Source organism: Kogia breviceps, chromosome 8 (genome assembly GCF_026419965.1).
Source record: "Kogia breviceps isolate mKogBre1 chromosome 8, mKogBre1 haplotype 1, whole genome shotgun sequence".
Lineage (NCBI taxonomy): Eukaryota > Metazoa > Chordata > Mammalia > Artiodactyla > Physeteridae > Kogia > Kogia breviceps.
The window spans coordinates 33320056-33338900 of record NC_081317.1 but is presented as its reverse complement, the minus strand read 5'-3'; the positions used below and the strand labels follow the sequence as shown (position 1 = coordinate 33338900).

Genomic DNA, 18845 nt, shown 5'->3' with positions numbered 1-18845 from the left:
TCTTGGAGCTTTGCTGTATGTTTGAAATGTTTTGCAATAAAGTTTTTTGGGAAAAAAGTTGATCTCTGCAGTACCCTAGACCTCCAGGCCCACACTTGGGGTGGGGCAAGGGGGCGTTCCTTGTTCCATTCTGACCTCCTCCATTGGGCACCCTGGGCTCACTACATACTTCTCTCTACTTTTGATTACGTTTGAAATTTTTATTTAAAAAAGTAATGAAACAAAACAGATAAGAACTTTCCAACAGCTTCCGACTGACACTGAAATCCTTGAACACAGATGTAACTCTGCCACTGCCTCCACACTGAGCCACCTCAGGGGCCTCTGCAAGGTGCTCCCTCTAGAGGAACAGCCTGGCGCAGCTCCCTGGACTCACTCCCTGCTCTGTGACAAGCCTTCCCCAGATGAGGCCGCCCTCCTCCATCCCCCCTACCCCTCCAGGCTCAGCCACACCTCCCACCTCCACTCCCCACTGGCTGTAGCCCACACAGGTGGAAATCTCTCCTCCTTCACATGGTCCCCCACCTGGCAAACAGCAGGACTCAGTAAGCATGTTCGGTGAGGAAGTGAATAGATGAATTTGAATCAGCATCTCAAGCGGTCTTATTTCCCTTCTGATAACGTACTTTTACATAACCATACCAAAATGTCCTCTGGCTGAGTCCAAATTTTGAAAATATAAAATGTAAATCAATATTACAGAAGGTCAAATCCCACCTCCTACAGTCCATCACTCGACAGCCCCGCGTCGTCTCATCTAACTTCACAGTGACCCTGTTAGGTAATTACAGCAAAAGGGACACCCAGACAATGGATTTCACCTTCCTAAAGCCACACACCTGCACCAGCAAGAGCTCTGTGTCCTGGGCACCGAGGGGTCCAACTGGGCCCCACCAAAATCCCCAGAGCTGATGTGTAAGGTCAGCCACCATCCACTTCACTGGGGACCTAGGTGACCAGTCATCACACATGGGGGCTCAGACAGAGGGGACAGTATCCCAGGCAGACAGAACAGCATTACAGACAGAGGAAACAGCATCCCAGGCAGAGGAAACAGCCTCTCAGGCAGAGGGAACAGAGCCTCAGGCAGAGGGAACAGAGCCTCAGACAGAGGGAACAGCATTGCAGACAGAGGGAACAGCATCTCAGACAGAGGAAACAATGTCCCAACAGGGGAAACTGCATCCCAGACGGAGGGAATAGAGTCTCAGACAGAGGGAACAGTGTCCCAGGAAGAGGCAACAGCATCTCAGGCAGAGGGAACAGAGTCCCAGACAGAGGAAACAATATCCCAGGCAGAAGGAACATTATCTCAGACAGAGAGAACAGCATCTGAGGAAGAGAGACCAGTGTCCCAGACTGAGGGAACAGCATCAGATAGTATCAGACAGAGAGAAGGGCACAAAGCAAACAAGAGTGAGTCAGGCCATCTGAAGAGCTGACGGTGTGCCTAGGTGGGTGAGCCCAGAAAGGGAGGGGATGGGAGCTGGTGGTTGGAGCCAGGATGGATCTCATAGCTGTGGGTAGCCAGGGGGTCATGAAAGTGAGTGACACCCCATCCAGGTTTGCATTTCTTTTTCTTTTTCTTTTTTTTTTTTTTTTTTTTTTGCAGTACGGGGGCCTCTCACTGTTGTGGCCTCTCCCGCAGCGGAGCACAGGCTCTGGACGCGCAGGCTCAGCGGCCATGGCTCACAGGTCCAGCCGCTCCGCGGCATGTGGGATCCTCCCAGACCGGGGCACGAACCCGTGTCCCCTGCATCGGCAGGCGGACTCTCAACCACTGTGCCACCAGGGGAGCCCCAGGTTTGCATTTCACATCTCAGCTATGGTTAATACTGCCCCAAGGTTACATTTTTACCCCTATGTTCACCCACTTTTCCTTGGAGCTGTTTCCTCATCTGTCAGTAGGGTTGTCAGAGCCCACCTGGGGAAGGTGGCAAGGATGCAGCAAGGCAGGTGCTCCTGGCACTGGATCAGCGACTCTTCCATGGTCACTGTTCTGGGTCCAGGGACACCCGTCACCCTAGGTTCTCAAGGGGCTCCGGGCAGCAAATCCTCACCCTTCCTCTGGGGGCTCACTCAGCACCTCATCTCAGCTTTAACCCCAACAGACCTACCACAGTCCAGGCTTCTGTGTGTGCAGAGCACACAGTCTTGTCGAGCTTTGCGAGGCACTGCATATTTGGAGGTGCTGGTTTTTGTGCGCAGACAGACATCAGCCCGAGGAGAGGAACCAGGGCCTCTGGCCTCCTGCAACCGACCAGCTGGAGACAAACCACTTCCTCCCCCTCCGCACCCGGCCCCACCCAGCCCCAGGGCCACTTGCCAGTCAAGCTGTCAGGCTCCAAAGGTTTGAGTTTGCCCGGCTTGGCATCTTGCAGTCCATGGTCTAGGGCAAGCGGTGGGCCTCAGTTTCTCTGTGGCCTTCAGTTTCCTCTCCTGAAAGAACGGCGGGGCGAGGTCACCCTGGGCTTTGTCTGAGGACTAATCCGAATAATAGCAGAGCTGCCCCAAGCACACCCAGCCTCCAGGGGGCTGTGCTCATGTCTGGAGCCCAGCACCACTCGGACCCCAGTTCACATACAGGAAAGCTAAGTGGTCGAAGCATCTGCCCAAAGTCACAAGCTGGGGGAGGGGCTGCAAGCCAAACGTCCCAGTTGGCCACGAACATCAGCAGGGCACCAGCCACCTGTTGCCCCATGCTCAGTTTCCCCTCTCCAGTGGGGTCTCAGAGAACCCCAGGCCCAACTTTCCACCTCCCAAGGGGACTCCACAGCACCGCACCGACCGCAAGAAGCTGTAAATGGGCTGATTGTCAGCAATCACAGGGACTCCCACACTACAAACCCCAGAGGGTCCTGGGAACCAAGTGCTCTGGGTGCAGTCGTGCCCTAGAACATGTCCACTCTGTGCAACGGGCACAAACACCGCTGCCTCTGGTACCCCATGGCTGCCCATGAGCCTCCCCCAGTCTGCGAGCCTCTCACAGGTGGTCCGTCCACTACTCTGCACTGTCTGGGCACAGTGTGGGATTCTGAGGAGGCCCTGATGGGCTTGGCCTTCCTTCCTAGTAGCACTATCATGGACAGGTCTTGTCTGTCAATACCTAAAATGCAGATTGCAGAGGAATCTTCTGGAGTCCCACCATGTGGAAAGGCCTAGCCCCCTAGGGACTGTGTTTGGGACCATTCATCCCTCCTCCGTAGGCCCAGCCTACTCAGGGACCCTGGCCTCAGGTTCATCTTTGCTAGAGTCTAAGCCACCGCAGATGACACTCAACACTGTCCTGGCAGGTGTGCTCATTTGCTGATCCATGATGCCCACAATAACCTGACTTGTTACAAATCATGCCAGAGGCACCACAGGAAGACAAAGGGACACAAGACACCACTCAGCGCCACCACGGCAGCTTCCTGCCTTGAAAACATCCGACCCCAAATGGCTCCTGCTCTGAACTTCCCCTGACCCTGAAAGTGGCCCTTACAGGACCAGCACAGGCTCTCAGGGCTGGCGAAGACCCCGAAGCCAGCACCACTCACCTGTCTTCTGCGGCACACACACTTCTCTCCAGGACTGACTTCAGGCAGCAGCAAAACACAACTTCCTTTTGCCGGTTTTCACAATACGGGTCACTAAACGACAGTGCATTTGCATTTCCGCACTATCACACATCCAAGCTCACTGGTTCTCCCCCTGCCTTATTTGCAAAAATACAGCCCAAACCGGCTGGAACGCTGTCCAAGGCCCAGGCCATCCTGGTCTGTGTTGGTTTAAAGTTTAACGGGCTGCTTGGGTGTCCCTGAGTTGTTCTGGGCGTGGAAGCTGCAGCCATTCTGCCTCTGCCTCTGTGGGTTTTTCTAAGCAGACCTCCAGGCACCTGTCGCTCAGACCCTCAGAGAGGGGTCATCAGTGGGTTCAGTGCCTGAGCCGTGGGACTGGCCCCAGACCATACAGGCAGTGGCCCCTAGATCAAAGAAAGGGCCTAATGGGCCCCCAGAGGCTTCTTCAGGTCTTCTTTGGTGGGAACGGTGAAAATGGCCGCAGATGGTTGGAAAATTGAGAGGTCCCAGTGAAAACAGATTATTTCAAGATGCTCCCAGGGGTGAAGCCAGTCCTCTGCCACTTCCTGAGGAGACCTGTTCCACAACAGATGCTCCAGCCCAATCCAGCACCCCCAGCACCCACAGGGAGGGCTCCATGACTTCTAGGGTGAAAGTAAATATATAAAGATACAGGATTCTTACAAGGCTTAGACCATGAATTCTGACCTAATTTAAATGATGGATTCTTCATCCAGGCTTACATGCTTTTTAAAAAACAAAGCAATTTCTCTGGGCCTTGGTTTCCTTGTTGTTGCAGGGGTATCACCATAGAGCCCCCCCTCAGAGGCAGTACCTAACACACAGGGATCATGTGAGTGTAACGAATGAAATCATCGAAAGGGCCAGTTAATGAGATAATTTCTCCAGCCCACCCTGACCTCCCTTGGCAGAGCACACAGCCATGTTTCTCCATGAGTTCCTAAGTGATGTCTACACCAGCTGGAGAAAGGACTTGCTTCCGCCCTCAGTTCTACTAAATATTTACCAGTTGTTTGGGAGGGGGTAGGCTGAGACATGCTACCCACTTTCACCTCCAGATATTCTTCCTTTCAACCAAAGATTTGAAGAATTGTACAACTTGGACACTGATGAGCTCTCACTCACCTCCATGACTAATTTCAGTGAAAGCCACCATGCGCCAGACCCTAGGAGTACGGCCACCCTGGACCCAGGCCCAGCTCTAGGATACACAGGTGCATCTCCCTCCAGGAATCTGAAGACCAAGTTGAGGATGAGTTCCATCTGGCCCCCAGCCATCGCTGAGGACTCAGAGTAGCCCGGCCAGCAGGTGACAGAAGACAGGGTGGCCTGTGTTTCAGGGGCACCTGGCTCACAGGTTGTGTGATCTCCACACATTACTGAGCCCCTCAGAGCTCCAATTCTTCTCATAAAATGGAGATAATACAGGATGCGTGGTTGGAGTTTTTGTGAGGAACGAGAGCCTGGCCTGTGGCAGATTGACCATCGGAATGCTTCCAGCCCAGACTGGGAAGGACAGTGCCTGCCACCATCCTCCAGCACAGCCCTTCCCCTTGTTGACATCCCTCAGACAAGAGAGTGGCAGGGGCGACTCCACCAGGACATGGAGACCCAAGCCCAGACCTCTGCTGTATGGAACTGACCTAAGAAAGAAGAGATGAACCTTGGCAGCACAGCAGCAGACCAGTTATAATGACCCAAAGGTCATGTGGTGGCAGGGCATGGCCAGAAAGCAGAACTGGGGTGAAGTGCCCTCTCTTCCTGAGATGGGGGTCTCCACTGGGAGGTGACACCATCCAACAAGAAGCGTACTTGTGGCAGTCAGCTCCCAAGGTAGTTCCTGGTGATCCCACTCTTCTGAAGCCATGCCCCCTTTGAATAGGGCTGATCCCTTAATGCAGCCAATAGGACACTGCAGAAATATCGAGGGTGACTTATGAGGCCAGGTCACCCATCATATTGCAACTTCTGCCTTTCTCTCCTGGGTCACTTGCTCTGGGGGAGCCAGCTGCCATGTCATGATAGAGCTCAAGCATCTCTGAGGAGAGCCCCATGTGTGGAGGAGCTGGGTCCCCCAGCCAACAGCCAGCACCAACTTGCCATGAGGGAGTGAATTACCCAGAGTCAAGTCTCTGGGTAAGACTGCAGACTCACAAGAGACCCCAAGCCAGAGATAAAATGTACCCAAATTGCTGACCCACCAAAACTGAGTTGGTAAGTGTTTACTGTCTTTTTAAGCCACTTAAGTTTGGGGCATTTCATTATGCAATAATAGATAGATCTGTTATGCAGTGATATAATATGGTCATCAGGAAATGGGCATCACCTTAAGGTCAGGGGGCATCAGCCCAAAGTGAAGAGGTGGCTACAGGGTATTAATGGTATACATTCCTATTTCTCTATCCAATTATTTCATTAGTGACCCAATGGTCCAAATTGTTTCCTCAACCCTGAAGGGTTCCCTGGTAACAATGGTGAAGATTCTGTCATTCACTCTCAGTGGCCCTGAATAGCTTCACGAATCAGAGGCTCTTCAAGGGAAGGCCAAGTGCCCCAAACTGTCATGCCTCTGCCCATCCATCCTCCAGAGGGGATGCTCACTCCTCCCCCAAGCAGCTCACTGCACAGGGGCAGCACTGATCAGGAGGGCTCCCCCCCATGGCCCCTGCTCTGCCCCAGAAATGCCCAGCCTCACCCACAAGGACAGCTGGCAAGGACCTAGGGGCGGCCCATCTGAGGAAGGCAGAAAAACCCTGAAAGCAGTCACCAAAAGGGACTTGTGTGGAACCAAAGGCTGGAGAGAGCGGGTGAGCAGAGACCTTTCTACCAGGGGGAATGTTCACTCACTTCACTCAGGAGGTGATCCAAAGGGAGAGCGCCCCAGGCCAGCCATAAGAAACTGGTCTTGGGGACACTGAATGGGGCAGAGCCCACATCCCGAGGTGGGGCTGCTGCCTAGCTCTCGGCCCTCACAGAGGAGAGTATGGGGCAGTCTCTTGGCATAAGGGACAGGCTGGTGCGGAACCCAGGAAGGTCTTGTGATATGATTTCTTTTGTATTATGATTCCTACTCATCTTGTATGAAACGCATAAGATTTGAGCTACATTAAGTAATTCAAGATGGAGTCACAGTGGTGAATGTGAACTTCCATACTGGTTGTTTTGAAATGTCCAATACAGGACTGTGAGTATAATACACTGAGAGTGTCAATATAGATAAGGAACTTGTTTGGCAACATCCTTGGAAAGATTTCGGGAACAGAAAGGGTGACTAATAGAGACAAAACCCTCTGGGGTGTAACCATTACACCTTACTGACTTCTTAAAAGTTGAGACCACTGAGCCAAATGACTTAAAGTCTCTTTGCTGGAGGACCCGGCTCCACGCTGCTGAGAACTGTTTCAGATGGACCTGCCGGAGGCTCTGTTGGAGCAGAAGCGACTTTCCACTCACACTTGTCAAGACACCCATTGCTGGACCAGAGATTGCTGCTGGTGCTGAGATGCCTCCTTCCGGGACTTCTCCCTGGAGTGGTTCATTACCCCCCTTCCTATTTTCTCCCTACTTTGACTAAGCTGTGTTGTGTGCTGATTGCGTGCAATAAACCGACTGATTCGTGAATTGAATGTTAGCTACGTTTCGTGTATCTCCAATCCCGTGATTCTTACCTGACTTTACTGTTGTGCCCTTCAACAAACAGGTCTTCACGAAGAACAGTGGAAAGCATGAAGAAAGAGGCCTTGGGGGTTAAGTCCAGCGTTTATGGAGTCTCTCTGAAAATTTGTTTGTCTCTCTGTACATCTGTACATTAATTTCCTGCCCAACCCTGAACTCCCTGGTTCTTCGTTCACTCCAAGAGTGCTGTGTCCCAGCTTGAGGAACAGAGGTCATCCAAAACAAGTATTTTTATAGTATAAAATATTGAACATAAAATGGCCACATATGGTTGTTTCTTATTTGCACTTCCTTGAGTGTGAGGAGTAGAGGACAGTACCACCTCCACTTTCTTCTGGAGAGTGAAGTGACCACATCTTATCACTCCTGACCTCCCCTGCTGATGGTGGGCCATGTTGCCAGCACTGGACAATGGGAGCGACATGCCCCCTTCAGGCCTGGCCTCTCAAAAGATGCCCACGCAATCTTCCAGATCCTCTTCCCCATCTGCCAGACAAACGCATGGAAGTCAAGGCCAGGAGCCACCAGATGGAGAGGACCGGACCCCAGACTGTCAACGAGCTAAGCTGGACCTTTGCCCCCCAGAACCGCTCTCCCTAGGGACCTGAGTTAGGGCTGGTCACAAGGGAAATTTGCCCATGATCTGGGAGATGAAAGGGAAGCGGTGCCTCCCTTTCTGAAAGTCATTGTAATTAGATGAGAGAGACCCAAACAGTGCTAGCAGGTTCCAGCTCATCCCCATTCCTCTCTGCTCTCTGTCCCACTCCACACCTCCCAACAACCACCATCAACCCAGCCCCAGAAGCAGGGTCACAGCCTTCCTCGTGTATCTCCACCAGTCCCCCTTCATGGTTCTGGTCTGCTGGTAGGACCCTTCTTTCCCAGCTGGTATTTAGTAAGCACATGCCTGAGCCAGACTCTGCCTGGGCTGGATTTTGGGGGTAACTTGGCACCCACAGGCATACCCCAAATGCTGCTCAGAATAAGATCAACTACCAGGGTACATCCTCCGGTCATGCAAGGGTGTCCCTGGCTGTGGACATCTGATGGTCCCAGAATGTGCAGAATCAAATGTGTGGCCAGGCCTCACTGAGGTTTTCCTGCAGACACAGAGGCCAGGGGACAGCAAAAGCACTCGCTCTGGGCAAAAGTCACCTCTCACCTATACTGTATGTGTCATTGAGCTTTGCGATCATACCTAAGCCCTGTATGAGACTCTGATGTTTAAGACACTTTCCCATGGGGACAAATTCAGAGTTTACTCACAGCCGCCAGCAATGGAAAAGCCCCTGTTAGAAAAGAGGGTGCCTAACCCACCTGCATACATTCTGAGTGCTCTGCATACATCTCTGATGCTCAGAGATCCCATCAAATCCTCTGGCTCTAAGCAGAGCAGAGAGCAGAGCCTCCAGTTTCCTTGTCACCAGGAAGTGGCAGGGCTGGGGTTAGCCCCGTCTTCTTGCCTGTGCTGATCTGAGATGACCTAGCTCTTGCTGTCCTTCAGTACCTTAGGTGCCAGCGACCTCTCCCAGGACACTCTTGTGAACCATCAGGTGGACACTCTGGACCAAGGGTGTTGGGCAATCGCTGCTTCAGTACTGGGCAGCTTGGGAGACACATGGAGCAGCCACTCTTCTGCATCCTCCAAGAGCTGTCAGCCCACTGGTCTCCCATCACAACCCCTCAGCACTGCTGCTGGCCCTTGCATGCACTCCCTGCCCCATGGTCCTCTCTGTGTCCTTGGGGATCAGGCCAAAACCACACGCCAACACCACTTCAGTGTCCCTGATGGGGTATCCTGTGCCAACACAATGACCCAGAGCACGCGTCAACAAATCCCTCCTCACTGGCCAGGCAGCAGGCAGTCCCCACTGCACAGCAGTGTGGAACCAAGAAAATGGCCTGCCAAGTGGTCCTGACCAAAGGGGAAAACTACCATTGTTCCAGGACCTTTAGAAATGTTTTTCAGAATATTGAAAATCTCTCACTGTTGCTATAAATATAGAAAGATGAAAAATGGTAAAACCAACATTTATTCAATATGCTGTGACAAGACATTAGAAACATTATGACAAGGTGTTTTATTTCCTTGTATAAAAACTTAAACAGGGCTTCCCTGGTGGTGCAGTGGTTGAGAATCCGCCAGCCGATGCAGGGGACACAGGTTCGTGCCCTGGTCTGGGAAGATCCCACATGCCGTGGAGAGGCTGTGCCCGTGAGCCATGGCCACTGGGCCTGCGGCATGATTATGATCTGTCAATGTAAGTTAGTCAATTGCAACAAATGTACCACTCTGGGGGAGGTGTGGGGGTTGTTAATGAGAAGGCTATGTATGTGTAGGGGCAAGGGTTATATGGGAATATCCCTTTTCCCTCTTAACATTGCTGTGAAAGTAAAACTACTCTTAAAAAATAAAAGCTTTAAAAAAATTTTTAAAAATCCAATACACTACATATAATATGGTACCCCAGATTGGATGCTGTGAAATCTGACTACAGACTGCAGTTTATGGTATTCTACCAATGCCAATTTCTTGACAAATGGGACCCGGTTTTGTAGATGCCCACGCTGGGGCAAGCTGGGTGAAGGGTATAGGAACTTGTATTATCTTTGTAGCTTGTCTGTATATCTAAAATTACTCCATAATAAAGGGATTATAAATTCAGTACTGAATATTTTAATGAGATGGAACAGTCCTGTTGCGAGGCCATGAGCAAGTTAGGCTTTGTCTCAAAATCTTGTCTCTTACGGCATTTCACATTCTAAATAACTTCCTGGCTCATGTGTCAATCAGTGAGGCAGCATGAGGGACAAAATGATAAAAACAGCTACCAGATGTAAAGTAATTTGTTTGCTGTTTATCAGATTTATACATGTGGAGTTAGATGAGTTAATCTGACTCAACCTAAATTTGGTTTTATTCCAAAATGGTTCAGTTTTGGTTTTTTTTTTAAGATTCAGATGGCTGATCTGCCATCAGATGAGTCACTCTCCATCATTTAGTCCAAATTAGGGTGTTGGGGGTGGGGGGTGGGGGGTGGTGAGTGGAACTGTGGAATGATCCAGAAGCCAGTAACTCTGGGCAAAGAGCAGGAACAGATAATCATAGAAAAGGAAATGTGAGTGGTTCTTATAGAAAAGGAAATGTGAGTGGTTCTTAAACACCTCACACATAATGAGAGAACTACAGATTATAGCCACACTGAGATATATTTTCTCCCCGTCAGATTGGCAATGACTGGGGGAGGGGGGAGGTGAGGCTGTGGGAAGAGGCTCCTTCCACATGGTGGATGGGAGGGTGAAAGGGCACATATGCCCTGAATTCAACTCTCCGGAAATCAGTTCTGCAGGTACACCTGCCCAGGTACACAACAACTGTGTGCCTGGTGGTTCCCTGCATCAGGGCTGGTAAGAGCAAGTCTGGAAACAACAAAGACCCACTTAGGGGGGACTTGCTGATAAATCACGTGGCCACCTGCTAACTGCAGAGGGAAATTTATACAATGGGGGGATCTGGCAAAGCCACCTCAAAGGATGATGCAGCTAGTCACTAAAATGAGATGATCAGAGCCTGAGTGACACAATGGGAAGTACCTAGCCACAAAACGTTCCATGGGTGAGCTCTGAAACATTTTTTTTTCAAATGGTTCTGACACACAAAAAAATCTGCCTATATATACAGAAAGAGACAGCAAATATGGGAAAATATTGACACTTGGTGAATCAATTCTTACAATTTTTCTGTAAGTTTGAAAATGTTTAAAATCAGTTTAAAGTGGTTATCTATAGAGAACAAGAGGAAAGATGTGAATGAACATAGGGGAGGGAGTGAGATTTCTCTTGTAGCTTTTTGTTTTTTTAGCCATATAACCATATTACCTAATTTTATTTTAATCATTTTGTAAGACTAAGATAATTAAAACAAACAAAAAAATTCTACTTCCTCTCATGGCTGTTTCTATGACAAAGCACAAAGCTAAGACATGAGATAGCACTCCACAGGCACCGAACACTAGAAGTTGGCTTGGAAAGGGTCAGAGTAGTGCCTGGGGTGCACCACTCCCCCACCCCCCACCACCTTGTGGGAGGCAGTCTGAAGCCTCGACCAAAACAAGGATGACAATACACAGGTCACCCCCTCCCACACAGCTCTGCCCCCTCCAGGTGTCAATCCTTCATGTTCACACAGATGAGCAAGGACAAGCAGTACAGTCATATTTGTAATAGGGGAAAATTGGAGGTGTTCTGGATGTCCAACAATAAAGAACTAGTTCAATAGTTCAATAAACTCCACCTGCCACAGAAGCTTTTCTCCATGGCTTGGAGATGACAGTCTTCTCTCTGTGTCCTTACATGGTCTTCTCTCTGTCTGTGTGTGTCTATGTCCTAATCTCCACTTCTTATAAAGACACAAGTCATATTGGATTAAGGTCTACCTGCAAGACCTCATTTTAATTTAATTACTTCTTTAAAGGCTCAATCTCCTAATATAGTCACTTTGTGAGGTGCTGAGGATTAGGATTTCAACATATAAATTTTGCGGGACACAATATAGACCATAACCTCCCTTAAGAATGAGAACAAGGCAAGGATGTCTGCTTTCACTATTCTTATTCATCAGAGTGGTGGATTCTCTAGCCAGTGCAATAAGGCAAGGCAAGGAACTAAAATACATACAGAACAGGATGGAAGGAATAAAAACATCCATATTTACAGATGACATGATTGTCTACAAAGAAAATTCCAAGAATCTACATCATACTCAATGGTGAAAAGCTGAAACCATTTACTCTAAGATCAGGAACAAGACAAGGATGCCCACTCTCACCACTTTTATTCAACATAGTATTAGAAGTCCTAGCCATAGCATCAGAGAAGAAAAAGAAACAAAAGGAATCCAAATTGGAAAGGAAGACATAAAAATGTCACTGTTTGCAGATGACATGATATATACAGTAAGTCGCCTACATGTGAACCTTCAAGATGCAAACTTTCAAAGATGAGAATGTGCATTCCATCAACGTCAGGTGTGAGTGAAATTGTAGCTTGCTCTTTGTCTCCTATTGCTGATGATCCTTCAGCTCTACCATCTCCCACCTCCTCTCCCTCCTCCAGTCAGTAACTCTTCTTGCCTGTTTACTTGATGCCAGCCCCTGTATGCCAGCTGTTGTACTGTACTTTTTAGTTACTATATGATTAAAAAATGTTTCCTTTGTTTTTTGTGTTTGCTTCTTATGTATTATTTGTGTGAAAATTATTATAAACCTATCAAAGTACAGTACTATATAGCCAATTGTGTTAGTTGGTTACCTAGGCTAACTTTGTTGGACTTACGAACAAATTGGACTTATGAACACATTCTTGGAATGGAGCTTGTTTGCATGTTGGGGACTTACTGTATAAAAAATCCTAAAGATGCAACCAAAAAGCTATGGGAACTAATAAATGAATTCAGTAAATTTGCTGGATACAAAATTAATATATGGAAATCTGTTGCATTTCTATACACTCTCAATGAACTATCAGAGAAAGAAATTAAGAAAACAAACCCATTTACAATTGCATTAAAAAGAATAAAAATACCTAAGAATAAATCTAAACAAGGAGGTAAAAGACCTGTACTCAAAAAACTCTAGACATTGATGAAAGAAATTGAATACAACACAAACAAATGGAAAGATATACTGTGCTCATGGATTGGAAGAATTAATATTGTTAAAATAACCATTCTACCCAAGGCAATCTACACTTTCACTGCAATCCCTATTGAAATACCAATGGCATTTTTCACAGAATGAGAACAAATAATTCTAAAGTTTGTATGGAAACACAAAAGACCCTGAATAGCCAGAACAACCTTGAGAAAGAAGAACAGAGCTGGAGTTACCAAGCTCCCTGACTTCAGACTACACTACCAAGCTACAGTAATCAAAACAGTATGGTACAGGCACAAAAACAGACACATAGATCAATGAAACAGAATAGAGAGCCCAGAAATGAACCCACAATTAAATGATGAATTAATCTATGACAAAGGAGGTAAGACTATACAATGGTGAAAAGATAGCCTCTTCAATAAATGGTGTTGGGAAAACTGGACAGATACATGCAAAAGAATCAAACTGAACTATGTCACACCATATACTAAAATAAACTCAAAATGGTTTAAAGACTTAAATGTAAGACCTGAAACCATAAAATTCCTAGAAGAAAAACATAGACAGTACCCTCTTTGACATCAGTCTTAGCGATATTTATTGGATATAGCTCCTCAAGCAAGAGAAACAAAAGCAAAAATAAGTTAAAGGAGATGCATCAGATTAAAAACTTTTGCACAGTGAAGGAAACTATCAATAGAATGAAAAGGCCTCCTACTGAATGGGAGAAGATATTTGCAAACAGTATATCTGATAAGGGGTTAATATCCAAAATATACAAAAAACTCATACAACTCAACATAGACCCGATTAAAAAATGGGCAGACACTGAGGCTACTTCCATGTCTTGGCTATTGTAAATAGTGCTGCAATGAACATTGTGATAGATGTTTTTGAATTATGGTTTTCTCAGGGTATATGCCCAGTAGTGGGATTGCTGGGTCCTATAGTTCTATTTTTAGTTTTTTAAGGAACCTCCATACTGTTCTCCATCGTGGCTGTACCAATTTACATTCCCAGTGACAGTGCAAGAGGGTTCCCTTTTCTCCACACCCTCTCCAGCATTTATTGTTTGTAGATTTTTTGATGATGGCCATTCTGACAACAAATACCGTATGCTAACACATATATATGGAATTAAAAAAAAAAAAAGGTTCTGATGAACCTAGGGGCAGGACAGGAATAAAGACACAGACGTAGAGAATGGACTTGAGGACATGGGGAGGGGAAAGGGTAAGCTGGGACGAAGTAAGAGAGTAGCATTGATATATATACACTACCAAATGTAAAATAGATAGCTAGTGGGAAGCAGCCGCATGCACAGGGAGATCAGTTCTGTGCTTTGCCACCACCTAGAGGGGTGGGGTAAGGATGGTGGGAGGGAGACTCAAGAGGGAGGGGATATAAGGATATACGTATGCATATAGCTGATTCACTTTGTTGTGCAGCAGAAACTAACACAACTCTGTAAAGCAATTATACTCTAATAAAGATGTTAAAAAAAAATATGGGCACTAGACCCGAATAGACATTTTTTCCAAAGAAGACATACAGATGGTCAACAGACACATGATAAGATGCTCAACATTACTAATCATCAGGGAAATGCAAGTCAAAACCACAAAGAGATATCACCTCACATCTGTTAGAATGGCTGTTATCAAAAAGACAGCAAATAACAAGTGTTGGTGAGGATATGTAGAAAAAGGAACCCTCATGCTCTGCTGGTAAGAATGTAAATTGGTGCAGCCACTGTGGAAAACAGTATGAAGGTTCCTCAAAAAATTAAATATAGAACTACCATATGATACAGCAATTCTACTTCTGAGTATTTTTCTGAAGAAAACAAAAACACTAATTTGAACACCCCTATGTTTATTGCAGTGTTATCTACAATAGCCAAGATATGGAAGCAACGTAAGTGTCCATGGATAGATGAATGGATAAAGAAGATGTTTCATACACACACACACACACACACACACACACACACGCACAATGGAATGTTACTCAGGCATAAAAAAAGATGAAATCTTGCCATTTTCAATAACATGGTTGGACTTTGAGGGTATTATGCTACGTGAAATCATTTGGACAGAGAAAGACAAACACTTGCACAAGTGAGCCCTGTGCCCATACCCCTTCCACTCACTGGTCACATGGGGCACACATGCAGCAGGAACTGGGGGCACCTGTCAGACTCCAAGGATAGGACAAAGTGTCCAGCACTGTCATTCTCCTTTCCACAAGGCAGGTGAGAGCCACAGAAATGCTAAACTCGCTGGGCGGGAGGCTGGGATGAGAATCCAACAGGCTTTGGAAGGGGGGACAACTTAGCTTTCAGGCCCCAAGACAAATCCTAATGAATATTCTACTTATCAATAGACAAGACCCAGGAAAGGAAAAGGGAAATCTTTCCAGACCTACAAAAACCTCGCCATCTTTGGGTGGTGAGCTTCTGGGAATTTTCATTCTCCTCTCAATGCTTCTCAGTAATATCTAAATTTCTACGAAGAACGTTTATTGTATTTGCAATTGGGAGAAAAGCCAATCTATTTAAAAATAAGAGAATAAAGGCTTCTCCATTGCTCTTTTGATATTCCAAACCTCCAGCTATTACATAGTCAGAGCCAGCTGTCTCCACGTCTGTTTACGTATGGAAATTTTAATTTCTACTTAGCTGTCCTAAATCTCTCTTAGGAAAAATGTGGTCAAGAAACCCAAAAGAAGGGACTCTGAGTGTAATTCTGCTTTCTGAAAACATGTTTTTGCAAAAAGTTTTCTAGGTTGCTCTAAACTGAAAGTGTGTTTTGTTCAAAGACCTAAAATATTTCCTAAATTAGGCACTGCCTTGAACATCACCCATCTTCACCAGCAGTCAGGCAGCTAGGAGGGTGAACAGGCCAGCACCTGGAGTCTGTGAGGCCACATCCTGGGCAGGTGACAGTGGGAGAGCCCCTTCACACCAACACAGGGCTACGGGGTGGGCAGTGAGGAGCTGATTAATCATCATTCGCTTTACTTTCTTATTAAAAAAAAAAAAGAACTGCTCTAAAAACATTTGAGACTAAACTTAGTCATCTCAGCCAAGAGGAGCCTTTGGCACTGCACTGGAGAAGCAATCTCAGCCTCAAACCCTTGGATGAAGTGGCATTTAAGTACTTTCCAGACAGGACAGGATAATTACAGAGAGGCCCTGGTGTGGGCTGTAATGACATTCAAGCCTGAAGTGGAAGCAACCTCTTATCTTTAACAAAGAGCTCTGATGATCTACACTGAAAGGAAAGTGCTGTGTCCAGGGTACAATCTTTTTTTTTTAATCCTGTAAGAAAAAAATATCACTGCGTAAATAGAGAGCTATATGAAGGAGTAAGACAATAAGAGTGGTCTTGCCCCACTCTTCAGGTCCAGGTGTCTGGATACAGGGTGATTCCAACATTGTTCTGGCAACTGCACAGACTCAACCAGAGCATGGCCGAGCCCAGAGAGGTGCGGGGTCTCCCCTGCGTGCTCAAGATCCACTCACGTTAGAGTTAGCCAGGTGGCATTTGCAGTCACTTGAACCCTTCCTTTCGTGTTCAGCTCCTTAGTCTCTGCTCCTGATTAACCAAAGGCAATTCACAGCTCTGCTTATTTAGAGGGCTTTGTTTCAGGGCACTGCTGTGCTGGAGATTCTGGGAGAAGGTAAATAGAGAGAACTGGAATCTACTCAACACCACTGTCCTTGTGAGAAAGGAGGGAAGGGAGGGAAGAATGGGGAGAGGACCCGAGTGTCCCTTAACAGAGGTCTAAAGCTGAGGGATAGTGTCAGGAAGCAATAGCAGGCTGGGAGCATCTGCCCACCCCTGCAATTGATTATTTCTTAAGCAGCATAGTTTATTTTGCAGACAAAATTTTTTGGAACTTGGTTTAAGACAAAGGATCATGGAGAGAATAGAGAACAGATGCCCCCTTTGCCATGGAAGATCTTAGACTCCCCATACCTGTGGGGAATGGGGAAGGGAGGAAGGACCTTCTCTGCAGCAACTCCTGACCTTAGCAAGGTTACCATTTCAATGGTTTCCTGCAGACACTCCCTGCACACAATGCGCACACACAGGTGGACACAGGCCAGGCTCCCACCTACACCAGGGTTCCCTGACCAATCATCTAGGATAAAAAAGCAACAGCCACACTCTCCTGGAACCATTTTGGAGAAGCAGCACAGGCTGCTGAAAAGTCACAGCCTGTTGACCCGGAGGCTTCAATCTCAGAGGTCAGAGGTTTTATCCAGTTTGCAGCCTGAGCACCAGCTATGAGGGATCCTTTAGATACGATGTTAAGAACATGGGAGTCGACAGATATAACCCCACATCTTCATGGGACAGCAGTTTCTTTTAGGGTGCTATAAGTTCAGTGTAAGATGCATTCAGCAAAAAATTCTAGCCTCATCCAGCTTAGTTCATGTGAAATATTCTGAGATGCAAAATTATGTACCAGGAGAACACAGGCCTTCCTCACTTATCCATTCAAGCATATATCACTAATAACTTTTCATTTTAAAAGCCCCAGGTGGATCTCTAGAAAGCCAGTTAGAATTCCCTCTAAACACACTTGACTTAGCCTTTATCTCCCAGCCAGGCCAAGGGGGAGCGAGTCATCCACCCCCATGGTGTCCCCTCTCCCTTGTTCCTGCAGGGGACAGGGGACAGAGTGCTGGGAGGGACAGCCAGGAGGATAGTCATTTAGGGGCTCCCACTCCTCAGATCCCCTCTGAGTGGGCTCCTTGGGTCTGTTTCTGGGTTCCACTCTTTAGACTGAAGAATGTTCACAAGCTCTGATAGCTCACAAGGGCCTGACCTGGAAGTGGGGAGGAGGCTCGGACTAAACTGGCCCACACTGAACTCACAGGTACAGAGCTTTCTCTCTCCCCTGCCTTCTTCCAATACCCGGGCTCTCAGATGGGTAGGCTCAAGTCCAGAACTCCCACAGAACTCGGTCATGGGGCTTCACGTCCCCCCCCCCCCACAAGTTCTGTCTGCAAATACAACCAGCTCTTACATTGTATTCACCTGCTTCTCTTTATCCTGAATACTTTAGGCTAAACCAAATCCTTTCTGGAACAAGATGGGAAGGAAGGAAGGGAGAAAAGGAGGAAGAGAGAGAGGGAGGAAGAGGGGGAGAGGGAGGGAAAGAGGGAGGGAAAGAAGGGAGGAAAAGCTAAAGAAATGCGAAGGAGGGAGGTCAGCTAGCTGGTTAGTGGTTGGGTAGTGGCTGGCTGGTCAGTTAGTCAAACCCTAACAGGGATCTTGCCTGTGGCTCTCGGACAGAGGATGGCTGAGAGCCTCTCAGGGAGAGTAGAGGGAGGGCAGGGGGGACCACACCCCTTGGCAGCACACAGAGGGCGAGGGCATAGCAGTGCTCACGGGGAGGGTGCTGGCTCGGAAGGGATGGCTTCTCGGTTCTTCCCGGGAAGATTGCTGCAAACACTGGTGCCTCGCCACTCACTGGACACAGTTGGCCCACGCACACATCTGGCGGCCCTGGGTGGGCTGGGAGTACTGAGCTATGGCCGCACGACAAACCTGGTTCTGGGGAACCCCTCCTCTGGGTGTCCTGGAGAAGGTGGATACCCCCAAAGCTGGCCCGAAGCTACTGGACTGAAGCAGAACTGGAGCCCAGGAGCTTGGGTTGGGTGTCCCTTCAGCCCTGGCAGGTACTTCAGTCAGACAGACTCCACCTGCCACAGATTGTACCCCTCAGCTCCTTTTACGCACAGCAAGCCCCACTGGACAGCTGGGGGGAACTGAAGCACTGGCTGCCTAAGGTCACACGGTGGGAGGGGCCACCATCACCTGGTTGTGTGCCCCCCACCAATTCACTTGGCAGGCAGACATGTCCTGCTCTGAGCCCCCCAGACCTGTGTGAGCTGGACTGTTCCCAGTGCCTAGAG

General features: G+C 47.8%; 1 protein-coding gene across 8 annotated transcripts in view; it reads right to left on the bottom strand.

Moving 5' to 3' along the window:
- FGD3 (FYVE, RhoGEF and PH domain containing 3) overlaps positions 1-18845 on the bottom strand; it is a 65497-nt gene that overhangs the window by 44616 nt on the left and 2036 nt on the right. For 2 of the 8 annotated variants that reach the window (XM_067041138.1, XM_067041143.1), the window contains exon 2: positions 2327-2439. The exons of 5 other annotated variants lie outside the window; for them this stretch is intronic. The gene's annotated coding sequence lies outside the window, so the exon portion shown is untranslated. Of the gene's footprint in view, positions 1-2326; positions 2440-3539; positions 3610-18845 lie in introns of those variants that run through there. One more of the 8 variants, XM_067041137.1, reaches the window with a different exon arrangement.